The sequence below is a fragment of the Belonocnema kinseyi genome, chromosome 8, assembly GCF_010883055.1.
Source record: "Belonocnema kinseyi isolate 2016_QV_RU_SX_M_011 chromosome 8, B_treatae_v1, whole genome shotgun sequence".
NCBI classification, from domain to species: domain Eukaryota; kingdom Metazoa; phylum Arthropoda; class Insecta; order Hymenoptera; family Cynipidae; genus Belonocnema; species Belonocnema kinseyi.
In genome coordinates, this window is record NC_046664.1 from 90,252,731 (window position 1) to 90,267,962 (window position 15,232).

Consider the following 15,232-nt stretch of genomic DNA (forward strand, 5'->3'; position numbering starts at 1 on the left):
CAAAAAGGCTTGAAAAATTGTCCACGTGGTATATGGATAGCCTATTGAGAATAAAGAATTTAATCTTTGGAAAAATTATGCAAGGTACGAAAACAAATAAATGTAAAATTGTGCATTCAAAAATTATCTACATATTTGTAATCAACTTTTGTTATAAGAATACGTTCAAAATGAAAAAAAAAATTCGCCTCAATTATATCTACAAATCTTCTACGAGCCACTTCACGCTAGGATACGTATTTTTCGTTTCAATCGTAAAAAATAACATTGACAATAAACAAATTAAATTTATGAAAAAAATGACACAATTTAATAAAAAAATTGTTCTTTTGTATATGATGTGCACTTTAAAAAAAATGTTAAACAAGATAATGAAAATATACATGTTTCAATACCAATAGACATTATGAATTGTAATATATTTGTAATATTTGAACAAGCAGCACCAGTCCGATGTGCAGAAATAAATATAATATACATTTGATATAAGTGTTGAACATAATGTAGAAAAGTTCACATGGTAGACAAAATCGAGTGCGAAGCACGAAATACGTGATGAGAATAATGTCTTCGTTCAAGCCGAAGGAGCTTTAATAAAAGAGAATTCAAAATCACAAATTTACGTTAGTCGATTTGTTGACCGTTAATTTTAAAAGGCTTGCGCACACATTTTTAGATATTTTTTGCACAAGATTTTTTATCACATTTTTATCAAAATGTACAATTAAATTTTAGTAAATTGTTTAAAAAATTTAGTAATGGTCAATAAAAAATGTTGCTCTTAACAATAACGAACTACCGCAATAATTACAGCAAACGATACATTTCAAACATTTATTTTAGAACAAAATTGTTGAAACTAAACAAATGATTTTAAATTATACGAATTTGTGAAAAAATTATGCAGTAATATTTAAATGATGTAGATATGTAATAATAAGCGACAAAATCAACTAAGTTTGAAAGAAAACTAGTGTTTTCTACATTTATTTAAGAAAAATATACAAATTTATATTCATTAATTGTTTAAACAAAGTGGTTTAAGCAATTAATTAATATTAACTTGTAACTATTGTTCTATACAATACTTGAAAGAAATAGCAGTCTCCAGAAAATAAATAATTGTCTGATTAAACGTGGAAATTGCCAATTTCAGTTTTTTTGAAGATTTTTCGGGTTCGATAAGAGGTGAAAGGAAGGGTCAACATTCAAAGTAATTTAGTAGAAGCTATTAGTTATAGACACCGTAACCAATTCTCGTATTCTCCTACGAGCTACAAGTTTAAACTCAGAAAGATGAATCTCATTTTACAAAAATAAAAATGTCCCCGTGGTAATCTTATGGGATTTTCTGATCCTTTGTGACACGACCTAACAATATTAACTGATGAAACTAAAACTAGTTGGCAATTTATATTCCGGAGAAAACCACGTTTTTGGCACTTTTTGAAATTTTGTTAAAAATAATGCGACGTCATAGAATTTTCTAAGCTCAAATAAAAGCTTTGATCTAAATCTCATAAATTACAAAACAAAATACTTTATGCCAATACTCTTTTATAGTGCAGCAAAGATTTGTCAGCCGGCCGCATGCCAATCTTGCTTTTCCGTTTCACAAGGAGGTAATATAGTTTCTGTGGACAAATCTGTCTGCAGCTTATTAATCTAAACGCGGTTTGATTTATTCTTTTAAAAAGACTTATGTTTTAAGTGATTTTCGATGGATTATGATTTTTCTTTTCGTTAAAAAAAATCATCAATCAAATCTTATGTAAACTAAATAAGCTGCAGACAGATTTGTCCACGAAAGAAAGAAACCGCGCGCCCGACTGAAAAACCTGTGCTGAACCATAACACATATTTGGCATACAGTTTTCTGTTTAATATTTTTAAAACTTAAGATTCGAATAATTTTTTAGCCTACACGTGTCGCATTATTTTTCAGCGAGGCTTCAAAAAGTGTCAAAAACGCGTTTTTGTACTGTTTGGCCCCGTTTTTTTTTGTCAAAAACATAACGCTGCAGAGAATTTTTTAATTCAGATTGGCAATCTACGAAAAAAAACTATCAAAATCACCTGTGTTGAATCGCATGGCAAAATCAGTGTCGCACAGTATTAAATTTACCTTTATACAGAAAAATAAATTCTATATTTTGTTGAAGTACATCCAAGTGTCAATATTACTTCTGCTATAAGGGTTGAAAGATAAAATGTATCAGAAATACGATGCACCGATTGAAATTAAAATATGAAAAAGTAACCTCTAGAGATTATTTATATTGCCAGATGACCAATGCAGCAGCTCACTAACGAGACCGATAAAAACGTAAGAGGCCATATCTTTGCGGTGCCAATGATTCTTTCGGATAAAATGTTAGGAAGAAGACTTACCACCTTAAGTTTATGTTCACTAATAATTGTCACATTGAAAACATTTTTCTTCCTCCTGACCGTCTACATTTGCTTTCAAAATAAAATCAACTGCTCTAAATTTGATAAAAACGCGAAAGAATTACAATAATTTCTCAGCTTCTCTGATTTTTGAAAATATTTGTATGGTTTGTTCAAAAATATTATTTAAAAATATTTGTAAAGCTGTTCCCTAAATGCAATGAACTCTGGTAGATTTTTTAATGTTTGTAAAACCTTCTGTTATGAGTTTGAATCACTTACGAAGTGACTAAATTTTAATTTACAAATAGTTCATGAAAAGTACTTCTTCTCTTCCATTTTTTTTTAATTCAGCTATTGGCCGTTTTGAAAAAATATTTAATTGCTTTTACCGGAAACAAACAAATTGGGGATAACCAAAAATCGAAAGTCAAATTTTTGGATTACCTTTGGTTACATTTTTTCAAAGTTATTAAAAGAAACCTAAATAATTGAACTTTTTAGTTGCCTAAATAAAAATGCAGATTCCAGAGATCTTATAAACACGAATGAAGTCGATACTTTGTATTACATACAACTTGTTTTGTGGAGAATTTTGTGGGATTGGGTATAATCAGGAAAGAATTTCAGAGATGGTCCAGTGTATCTTTTGCAGGACCAGTAATCTTTACCTCGCCCTCCTTAAAAAGCGTCGAGAAATCAAATAATTTGCATCCATTTCCAGACAGACGCCTCTCTGAGTGGGAGTATCCGAAATTCCAGAAGACCCAAGATCCTCATAATTTATTTGCAGCGCCATGTCGCACTCGAAAGAAACCAGATTTATTGTAGATAACCTTTTTCCTCTAAATTTTGCTAAAACCACGGTTATTATAGGGGAAAACCCAAAACAGGATGTGATTATTCTTGAGGGAAAGGTGTAGGTGTATGATACTTACGAAAACAAAAATGCACTCAATGGATAATTCTTATCATATTCCATATTTGAATATGTTAATTAAATTCAATTTAATAAAAATGAGCTTTTATATACAATTTTATTGATAATATTCTAATCATGCTAATTTATTCATAAGATATAAAGACTGATTTTTTAAAAAATATTTGTGTGTTTCCTCCTTGCATTCTTAATTTTTTTATTTAAAAAAAGTGTAACTGTCAATTTTGTAATTACTCTTCTATAACATGAAATACGTTCCTTTTTCAAGCTGCTATTGATTTATTTTGTATTATTTACATAATAAAAAATTATATATAAGTATATATAGAATATAAAAAGAATGAAATAATCATAGAAAATGTCTTGGAAAACCTTTTGGCAATCACCCATATAGATTAAATTGCTAAAAGGTTTAACCATTTTCAGTCCCAGACATTTTCTATGATTAATTAGTTCTTTCTAAAAAGATCTCTATTTGTATGTGCAGTTTCTCAGTGGCTGTTTTGATTAAATTCTATTAGCCCGTATTCTGAATTCTGCAATTACTCACTTTCCAAATTCTTTTTCGCAAATCATATAAATAGTAGGTCACCATAAAATGAACTATAATATACTTTTGAAAGTAATTTATCAACGGCTCTCTTGAATCCATTTTTTTAAAATTATTTGACAGTATCTTAAACTCTAGAGAAATCTTATTATTTTTCAGAAAGGAACACTTGGTTTTCAAAATACTTTCTAATGAAAATAAGTAGACTTTTTTAGTGGCTCCGTTTTTGAAAATTAATTGAATTTTCTTCTACCAGTTTAATCAAACTCGCTAAAGTCCCTGTATGGAAATAACCGCATTTGGTCCTATTACAAGTCGTGCACTAATCGGGGGCTAGTCGGGTTATTAATTTTGACAAAGTACCCATTCGGGGACTAATCGAGGACTAATTGGGCTTTTTGTTGTCAAAATTTCATTCCGCGCCTGGTAGGTGGTTGGTCAAGGGCTAGTCGAGCCTTTTTGTTCACTAATTTCCGTGCGGGTAATCTTCAGGCTCTGGTCGGGAGCTAGCGGGGCTCTAGTCGGGTTATTCTTATGTTTGAGTTTTCGGCGAGGTTTTATCAAATGAGGTAATATCTAAAAAAGCGTAATGATGTTTTAATTCTAAAACACTAAGAATATATTTAACAATAATTTTACACCGTTTTTTGGAGAAAAGATTTATCAATGTTAAATTCACCTCAAATATATTAATTAAATAATTATTAAGTTAATAATTGTGTACGAAAATCAACTTTTCATAAAAACAACGATCAAAATCTTCAAAAAGACGTAATCTTATTTTTTTGTAGTATATTTTAGGAAATTGCGAATTTCTAGGAACATTTCTACATACCTTTGTATGGAATTTTAAGGAAATATATATTGGAAAAAATACATATAGATAGGTGAAAAGTCTGCCGAAAGTCATAAGGCTCTAAATTTGTACAGATGCTTACTTTTAAGTTGATCTGAAAGGTTTGCCATATGTAAATAAAGTATAATCCTTCATGTAGTTGAAATTGGAAAGAGAAAAAGTTTTTGATTAATCAGTGAAGAGCAGTATCCTAGTAGTAAACTATTAAGAACGGTACAGTTCAGATTTCGCTACCACTTTTATTTGATTCTCGTGGTTCTGGACTGGTAGCTTTAAAGAAAATCCGCAAGGGCGCGACGTGCCGCCTCTCGCGCAACAGAAATGACGCGTCGAGTGTTTAAGACAGCATGAAAGTAATTTCGCTCCACACGAAGACCCACCTGACCCACAGCACGTCTCTGAATGCGAAAAAATTGTTTCGGAATTTCTCAAAATCCCAAGCACTGATAACTACAAAAAAATAACCCGTAAGAAATTAACCAAACATATTAAAAATACTAAAAATAACAAAGCTCTTGGCCCTGTTTCAATTTCAAATTTAGTCCTCAAAAAGCTTCCTATCTCATGCCTAACACTACTCGCCCTTATCTTCAATGTCTGTATACAACTAAGCTACTTTCCTGAATCTTTAAAAATAGCTCACATTTTAGTTTTTCAGAAAGAAGGCAAGGATCCATATCATTCGACCAGCTACAGGCCCATCAGTCTTCTTAATACAATGAGCAAAATTTTTGAAAAAATAATGCTCACTCGCGTAAACTATCACCTCGAGGAAAACAGCATTCTTAAACCGTAGCAATACGGTTTCAGAAAAGGTCACTCTACATAGCATATGATGCTCAAGCTCACCGAAGCAATAAGCTTAAATTTTAATCGAAGAAAACATACTGGAGCTGTTTTCCTCGACGTAGCAAAAGCTTTTGATAGTGTCTGGCATGTTGAACTGCTTAGAAAGCTAATAAATTACAACTTTCCAAGAGGGCTTATCTATTTCATACATTCTTATCTTTCCAACAGAAAATTCTCAGTCAAAATAGGCCAGACACTTTCAAAAGAGAAACCCATCCGAGCGGGTGTTCCCCAAGGGAGCATTTAAGGACCAGTATTTTTCATTATCTATGTAAACGACATCCCTGAGGTCCCTGAAGTTTCAATCGGATTATATGCGGATGACACCGCGTTATTCACTTCATCCTGGTCAGTTCCAAAAATCTTAAAATTGCTTAACAAACCTCGTAAAGTCATTGAATCATGGGTTAAACTCTGGAAAATAAAAATAGACGTATCAAAATCTGAATCAATTATTTTCTCAGTCAGAAGAACAGCTAAAATAGATCCACCTAAATGTTTAATGAAAAAATAGAATGGAAAACCTTCGAGAAATACCTCGGGGGTAATTACACAAGCGTCTTAACTGGAAGCAACATATCCAGGAAACTAAAGGGAAAGCTCTCGGAGTTATCTCTCGATTAAATCCTATTATTAACAGACATTCCAGCCTAAAACCTGAATATGGAATCCTAATTTACAAAATGCTTATCCGACCAATCATAACTTATGCATGTATAATTTTGGGGGGGGGGGTGCATCAAAAAGCAATATTAATCACATTCAGGTCATACAAAATAAATTCCTCAGACGTATCACAAAGACCCCAAGATAAACTAAGAACTCTGTCCGTCACAGAGAATTTCAATTACCTTACATCTCAGAGTATATTAAAGAAACCGCCACTCAATTTTATGAATCCACATCATTATCACCTTTTGAACATATTTCCTCTCTAGGGAAATATAATTTTGATCCTCTTCGCAAACACGCGATGCCAAAAGACTTCCTCATGAAATAAGTCAACCAGAACTTTCACTTTCGACCCCTCTACCCCTTTCCCACTCTTCTTCTCTACTTTACTTTACTTTTCTTTCATAAAATAAATTATTAGATTTCGTTGTTTTTTCCCGCTTGCGGGCTTTTTTCCACATATAATAAACGTCACTTTAAATTCAAGCCATGTCAAATTTCTCTCAGATTGTGTAATAATGCCCAAACGGGTAACGCACTTCTAGTTCGATCATTCTTCGGGGAGATCATTAATCGTGAGTGCGCGACTGGCGCGGCTTCGACGCGTCAGCCGCCCACTCCCGTGCATTGGATCTCACAAGAGGTGGCAATGGTTGGGGCCCCCTCATCCCCACCCCTTTTTCTTTTCTTCTAACGAAGCATAATTACCTGGAGCAGAGACTACCGTGACCAATATAGCGGTTCCTTCCGAGCGAAGCTCTTCCATTACTGCGTTCCTGCTGAAGTTTTTTTTTTAAATTAATACTCCACAAATTTTGGGGAATTTTGGTTACATATATTTATGCATTTTTAAGCGTAGGATATTGTTCCCCATTCAATCTTGGGTCAATTTGAGCTCTATTAAATATTTCAAAAAAGTATATAGAGATTTCCGTGAATAATAAGTATTTTGACAAACTTTTAGGGGATGTTCCACAAATTTTGGGGAGTTTGGTTAATATTCCACGCGGATGTATTATCATATGACCCTACTAGTACCCGATCAGGCCCCGACTAGGATAAGTCGGGTCACCTGACTAGCCCCCGACTAATCTACCGTGACGCTACTGGTCGGGGGCTAGTTAGATGACCGGACTAGCCCCCGATTTTAAGTGGGGTCGAATAGTGGGGAACATCACCAGCACAACAGCACTTTTTGGAAACATTATACAACTTATAGCTCAGTTTGAGGTAAAAAACTGATTTTTCACTGGTTTCTCATTGATTCTAAAATGTTTGATGTCAGTCATTCAATAATTGACTGATATATTCAATACAGGTGGTAAAATCTATTTTTAGTGAAATATTTTCGTGGCTGTAGTCTGCTGCGATTCGCAGATCTGGCTACCGGCTATCATTACCTGTATTTAAAAAAATTATGATTATATGTCAATTCTTCCAAAAGCTACAGTGGAACGTGGAGAACAACATCAACAAAGTCTTCTTTTTTGCTTAACGCACTAAAAATTTAAGTTCTTCGTGCACGCAAATGTGTGAAACAAGATTGGAAAATGTGCTCAAATCTTTATTTTCGACTTTTTTGTTGCCGATAACCAAATTTTTCGGGAAAAGGTCCAAATTTTTATGATAATTGTATTGGGAACATTTTTGCAGGGAACCTAAGCTTTATTTTCCTAATTTAATGGAAAATTATAATAACAATAGGAAGAACACTGAAATGGTGCGAAAAGATTGAGGTTATGTTTAATTGGGGTATTTGGATTATAGCGCGAAATTTAAATACCAAAATTTTATTATTTTGATTTGGATTCTGTACGTTTCTATAAGTGACTCCGATTAATTAAAAGGGAGGACTTCAAATGATACTTGAGGCTATTTTGGTAATGCAATAATTTGCTTCATGTGTAATATAAGCACAAGCGAAATCCGTTCTTGATATGTTGTCGATAAACATTTGGCTTTCATACTACGTATGAGAGAGGCATCCAGCCGATTAAGTGAGAAAGAGAGAGCCTGCTACTATTTACATGTATATCGATTTCGCCACAAGAATATATATAAACTTCTCATTACCACGTGAAGCGAAGAAATTCGATTTCAAAACTCGAATTTGGATGATAATTTGACAAAAATTCATATGTATTTAGAGTGTATACAATCGACCCACTGCAAAAATGGATTTATAAACTTTGATTGGAAAAAATTTTCTCTGCAGGTCCCTTAACACTTAGCTCTAAAACCAATGTTATACTTTTATTAAAACTAAACTTTATGACAGTGTTGTGTGTGATTTTGTTTTGTGGTTTGTTTTAATAAAGATTTTTCTTTTCATTAAAAATTTCTTCTTTAAGAAAACAAACTATAAATATTTATTTTATCGAGTTAACTTGACAAGAGAAGATTAAATTATACATGATTCCTTATCGGGCTTCGAGATCGGCAATATCTGAATATGATAATAATCAATTAAATTTCAGAGGATGTTCGTAAATTAGAAAGTCGACATCAAGAGTTACAGTGCTAAATATATTTAGGAATGAACCAAAAGTTTAGATAATTTCTGTGCAAATTAAAAAATTTTCGTTATATCTGTTTTGAAGCAATGGACTTATTTGGATTGCCTTGCGAAACTAAAATTCAAATTTTTAAATTAGATTATAACAGATAGGTAACTATAATTATAACAGATTGGTACTCTGAATATATTACCTGCTGCAGAGGAAATTTTAATGGCGTTAAAAAAAATAGGTTAAGTCGCCTGAATAACTTAATTAAAACAAACTGTTTATCATTTCACAAATTTATAATTTACATAGTCTTGACAGGATAGTATTTTTGTAATAAATTTCTTAAATACAATTTTCGGATTTTCAAAATTTATATCTCAGGTTCCTAAATAAAGAGTGACATCAAAGTCCGCCTATTTTTTGGACCTCCCTGGCGACCTGGTAAAAAAATATAATAATATGTTACAGGTATCAAATCACTCGTCATTTAAAACCAAACTGAAAATTTCAAAAAATTACCCCTATGTCCGGGTTGAGAAGACCGCAGAAAATTTAAAAATTGAAAATACCACCATGGAAAAGCTTTGGGGTGAATCTTAAACTCAAGGCAACGCCTTGTCAATCCAGAAAAAAATGATTTTATAATTAGTTGTATTTTTAATTTTTTAATTTTTGATACCTGTAACATATTTTTATATTTGTTCAGCAGGTCGCTAGCGAAGTCCAAAAAATAGGGGAAAAGCAGCTTATTTTGGCGTCACTCTCATTTACAATGCAGACGACGCAACTTCATAAAGCCGATCTTACCACGATACTACCATTAATTTTCTTGATCACGTTTTAATTGTAAGTTACACTTCACTCTGAACCTTCAAGAAACTAAGATGGTGACCTGCTTTTTTTTCTAAATTCCTATTTTCTGTCTTCCTTTTTTATTACCTCATTACTAACTAAGTTTTCAGGGTTTTGTGAAGCATTATAAAGAAATTAAGCGTCCTTTCGAAAAACCGAAAACACCTTTGGATTTGTATCAGCATTTTTAGCGTTCTAAAAGGTTGTTATAGTAAAAAAATAAAGTTTCTACTGAAAAACTAAAAACAGGATGCATTTCAAAAATTTCTCTATGCAACTTTTTTCAGCCATTTTTTAAGCATTTAAATATTTTTTGAAGAATTTCAAATTTTAGAAAGCATTATAAAAAAACAACAAAAGACTTTTAAACAGCATTGGATTTTTTCCCAAAATATTTAGATGTGACATTTTAAAACCATTTTTCAAACAATTCCGTTTTTTAAAATCATTTCAAGCTTCGCAAACCCGCAGTGACAAAGTGCAGAGACGAATCAAAAGTTGGGGGGGGGGTTATCTGATCTTTAGATTGTTTATAATGGTTTGCGGATTTCTTAAATGAATAGATGAGGTGACGCGCATGAATGCCTTATTTTCTGAATTGTTGCATCCCAAGTGCGAAGTTACATACGGCCCAACATTGGCCCATAGTCGGCAAAAATATTGCCGAAGCTCGGCTGCCATTATCGCGCCAATGACGGAATGATGACTATGGCCTGCACTTGGCAGCCAAGGTTTGGCTGTCATTCTCGGCCCAACAGTGGATACCAGTATTGGACCAAACCTGGCTGCCATCGTCGTGCCATTGCCGGATTGATAACTATAGCCTGACTTGGCAGCCAGGACTTGGCTGCCATTGTCGGCCCAACACTGGCTACGGTCTAAGGATATAACAAAAAAGATATTTAAAAATTAAATATTAACTGATTGCGAGTGCTTTGAATATAAATATTTTTGGTCCTGTTTAGACTGAATACATATATTACATTTTGAACATTATATTACAAATAAAGTTTCTAACGCTACGGGGGTATCGAACCTACATCTATATATCTAAATTTATCGCCTAGCAGCCGGGCGTGCTAACCACTCCACTAAACTGACAAGTTGATACTCTGTGAAAACCCATTCTTATAAGCTGCAGTTCAGAAAAGTTAAAGAACCAAATTTTAAGCTCTCTTTTTCTAATTATTTATTATTATGTGACGTTGTGTGAATGTGAAATACACGAAATGTTAACAGGAATATCAGTACAATAATTTTTAAATAAATAGTTTAAATCGATTACAATTTTTCTTCGCTTAATATTTCATTTTTTTCCGTTTTAGCCTGCTTTACAACTTTGTGCAATGAAAGGAAATGTAATTTTTCATAAACATTAACCGTTTTTAATGACAGAACTTAACAAATTTCATTGTGAACTTTGACAATTTTTCAATAAATTTTTTTTATCTTTCGTGTAAGATTTATTTATTGGGTGCTAAAACTAAGACTTGGCGAAACAAAGTGCGGATTCTGGGTCAAGCATCGGTGGAGAATCGGAAAATATAAATAGCCAATATAGGCTGCCGGCACTGGCTCAACATTGGGCTGGTTTAAATAAAATATGGTTTGCCGTAGTAAAAGTGACACTTGGCCCAGTAAAGTGCCATCACTGGGCCAGACTTTGGCTGATACTCGTGAAACATGGTTCCCCGTACTAAAAGAGAGACTTGGCGCAATAAAGTGCCGATACTGGGCCAAGCATCGGTGGAGGATCGGAAAATATAAATAGCCAATATAGGCTGCCAGCACTGGCTCAACACTGGGTAGATTAAAATGCCGATATTGGCCCAATAACTTTAGCCGACCTTTGGCTGCCAAAATTGGACTCACACAGGGCCGTGTATTCAGCTCAGGCAATTCGCACTTGGGATGAGGTAGAAAAATGGTTAACAACATTCTTTTTTCACATTCCAAGTTTCAAAAATATACTTCTCTTGTTACTGAGTCTCCGTCATAGCATCGTATGTCTGAAGGTTTTGGATTGAACCTTAAGTTTGTTGACAATGCTTTCCAAAGTTCAAAATCATTAAAAAATTATATATTTGTTTTAAAAATGGCTATATATAGGATCCGAAAATATGCACGGCGTATCATAGAAAAATACTGAGAACCTTCATCAAAATATGGTTTCTATATTTGAATTCCAACTATGGAATAAGACAAATTTGGTTATTCAGACCCATAGAAAGATTTTATTTTAGTCTGATTTTCCTCGGAGTTGTCTCGAATAGGCTCCTGGCATGCATAATTGAGATAATTAATAAAAATTTGCTTGATACAATTACAAAGTGTTTCTTGACTTTTCTTATTATTCAAGTGGGAAATTTACTTTTTTAAAATAAAATTGAAATTTAGACTCCTTCACAAAAATAAAGCAGTCAAAAATATTAAAAGTATCTAAAATTAATACACAATTTAAATAAAAACGTTATTTTCAATATGCCACCATTCGAATCGTCATAGAACGTTTTTCGGAATAATAAATTTCTACTAACTCTTACATAGATATTTACTATGCAAATAAACTCCTGTAAACTTTATCAAATTACTTTCTGACGTCAGAGAGTTTCCTGGCTAATGTGGAGAACAGTCTTTGGATATGGAGTAAGCGAAGGTTTTTGGATTCCTTCCACATTTTCCTTCAAACGATCAAAAGAATAAAAGTAAATATTCTTAACCTACAACACGCAATATCTCCTTCAACAGCAAACAGAGCTTTCTATTATTTATAGGAATTAGTCATGCTATGAAGCCAAACGTTTGTAGGGGCGCTTGTGACTAAAATACTACAGAGTGTCCCATATTTATAGGGCCACCCCATTTTTTAAGGATAATTTTTTTTCTATGGGAACAAACTGCACCAAATTTTTTGAGTGAATAAATGAGTGGATTTAACGATTTTCCCTAAAATATAGAGCTTGCAATTCCATTCGTTCATTTATTTGGGCATTTTTTCGGAAAAATCGGTGTCCCAAATTATTAGGGCCACTAAAAAAAAATTCAATTTTTCCGAAAGAATTCAATTTATTCAACAAAATACATACATATAAAAAGATTTTATTCACAAAATTAATAATTAATAGTATTTCCGTCATTTTTGAATACCATTTTCATTAGCTTTACCATCGATTTATTCAGATTTTCGAGACTTTTCGCGGTGACATTGTTCCATGCTGATTTGATCGCTTCCCTCAGCTCTGCGACCGTTGTGTACTGCTTTCCGTTGTCATACACATCGCGTACCATCATGCCCCAAACATTTTCCATTGGGTTAAGGTCTGGAGAGATCGCTGGCCACGCGAGTACGGGGATCTTTGACTTTGCCAACCAATCCTTCGTAGACTTGCTCGCATGTATGGCTGCGTTGTCCTGCTGGAAAGTCAATTTTGCAGACCGGAAACGTCCAGGGTAGGGCTTAAGATGTTCTTCTAGCACTGCCTGGTAATCTCCGATTTTCATTTTATGAGAAATAAAAGCTAAGGCCACTTTTCCGAAACCGCTGTATGCCCCCCATACCATGACGGAACCGCCTCCAAAGTTTCGGGTTGAAAAATAACGAGGCTCATGTCTCAGATCACGCCAATAATAACGCATTCCGTCAGGACCATCTAAATTACATTTTTTTTCGTCAGACCAGATAATCTGAAAAGCAAGTAAAAGACCCAAGCTTTAATTACATTGGCTTGAAGGAACTAATTATTTGTTATGAGTAAAAATGCACTGTCTAAGTATGTATCTTTGACCATTCGTGCGTCCAATGCAGCTTCTCTTCTGCAAAATTGTAGCGTGCCTGCATATGATGAGGTTTCAGTTTAGGCGCTTTTTGCATTTTTTCATATACTAAATTAGGGGAATCCTTCAATACTCGATGCACTGTACTTTTGGACACTTGAGGAGCCACATCATTTTATATTCTTCTGCACCCCTTAGTTGTTTGTGAGGCGGCCAAAAATGCTTTAACTGGCCAAAAATGCTTTCGGAAGCCTATTTATACCAGGAGTATACATATGTGCATGCCAGGTAAAGCGAGAAAAACCCGGGAACTCCCTCTACTTACGGGGATCCCCGCAATAAAAATAGGAGAAATATTTATTTCGAACATATTGTGCGAATATACACTTTTAAAATAGGAAAAATACGTTGATAATCCCCAAAAAGAATGTATGTGGGAAAGTATGTATGTGAAAAGTCCTCGGGAAAAATTTAAATTAAAAGAAAAACACAACTGTAAATTACTTTGGGAATTCACGCACAATATTTAGTTTTTATACATACATATGTATATGTTTATGGCATGTAGTAAGTAAAATTTTAATATTATATATTTTAAATTGCATTATTTTACGAATTATTTATTATTCTTCAAAAAAATTGAAGTTTTTTTAGTGGCCCTATTAATTTGGGACACCTATTTTTTCGAAAAAATGTCCAAATAAATGAGCGAATGGAATTGCGAGCTCTATATTTTAGGAAAAATCGTTAATTCGACTCATTTATCCACTCAAAATATTTGGTGCATTTTGTTTCAATAGAAAAAAAATTATCCTTAAAAAATGGGGTGGTCCTATAAATATGGGACACACTGTATATAATATAATTTCCTGTCAGAAATCAAAGTGACTGATCCGCATGCATGCCATTGTTGCATAGTGAATTATAATTTAAAAGAGACGAAATTACCGAAAAAATCAAATAAAAGAATTATTAATAAAAAAAGGACCATATTAGGATCATGTATTCAAAGCCGTATAAAAAGTGACTGTCAAGTTGAAAAAATATCAAATTAAATTATCTGCATTTTAAAGGTTCTGGTTCACCTACTCAAAATTTAGTGTGCGCGCTGTTGGAATTATTCATTGTATTCCAAAAAGTAAATGTGGCAGAAATAATCAGATACACAATTTTGTTAAGAGATTTCATGTGAAAGACAAGTTTAATATTTATTTTCTTATTAAATAGTTTCATATGAGAATTGCAGGGAAGTCTCACTCCTGAAGGGTGGCCCACTATTGGCGAAATGGCTCTATTAAGAGTTTTGTGAATTCCAATTTAATTTAATTTGTGTTCCCGCTCTTTCCTACAAAGAGCTTTTAGAATAAACTCTTTCAGACTCTGGCATACATGTATAGTACCATAGAACCGCGCCACCGAACTCAAAGAACTTTCATTTTATCCGAAAGATATAACCTCATATTTTTATAAGCGTATCAACATCCCACTAAAGGCAATTTCAATGGCGGAAGTCACGCGTAAAAATTCATGGCAGATGAAAAATCTTCTTTTGGCCTATTTTATCCTAAATTTCATCCGTAGCTTTTTATCCCCAATTTCTTATCTGGCTCGAGAATATACTATGAAGTTGGTGTAGTGATAATGACAGAAAGGTTATCGACTAATATTATACAGTTTGCTTGCACACATTATCAATATTATTGATGATCGGTGGTGAGCTTTTAGTGGAAAGCTCAGCTACGGTCATCCGGTTTCACGAGTTACCATTACATTTTATGAGTTACGCAGGCACACGAAAAAAAGGTCTTGTCCACCACACGAGATAAACATTTCTATACGGT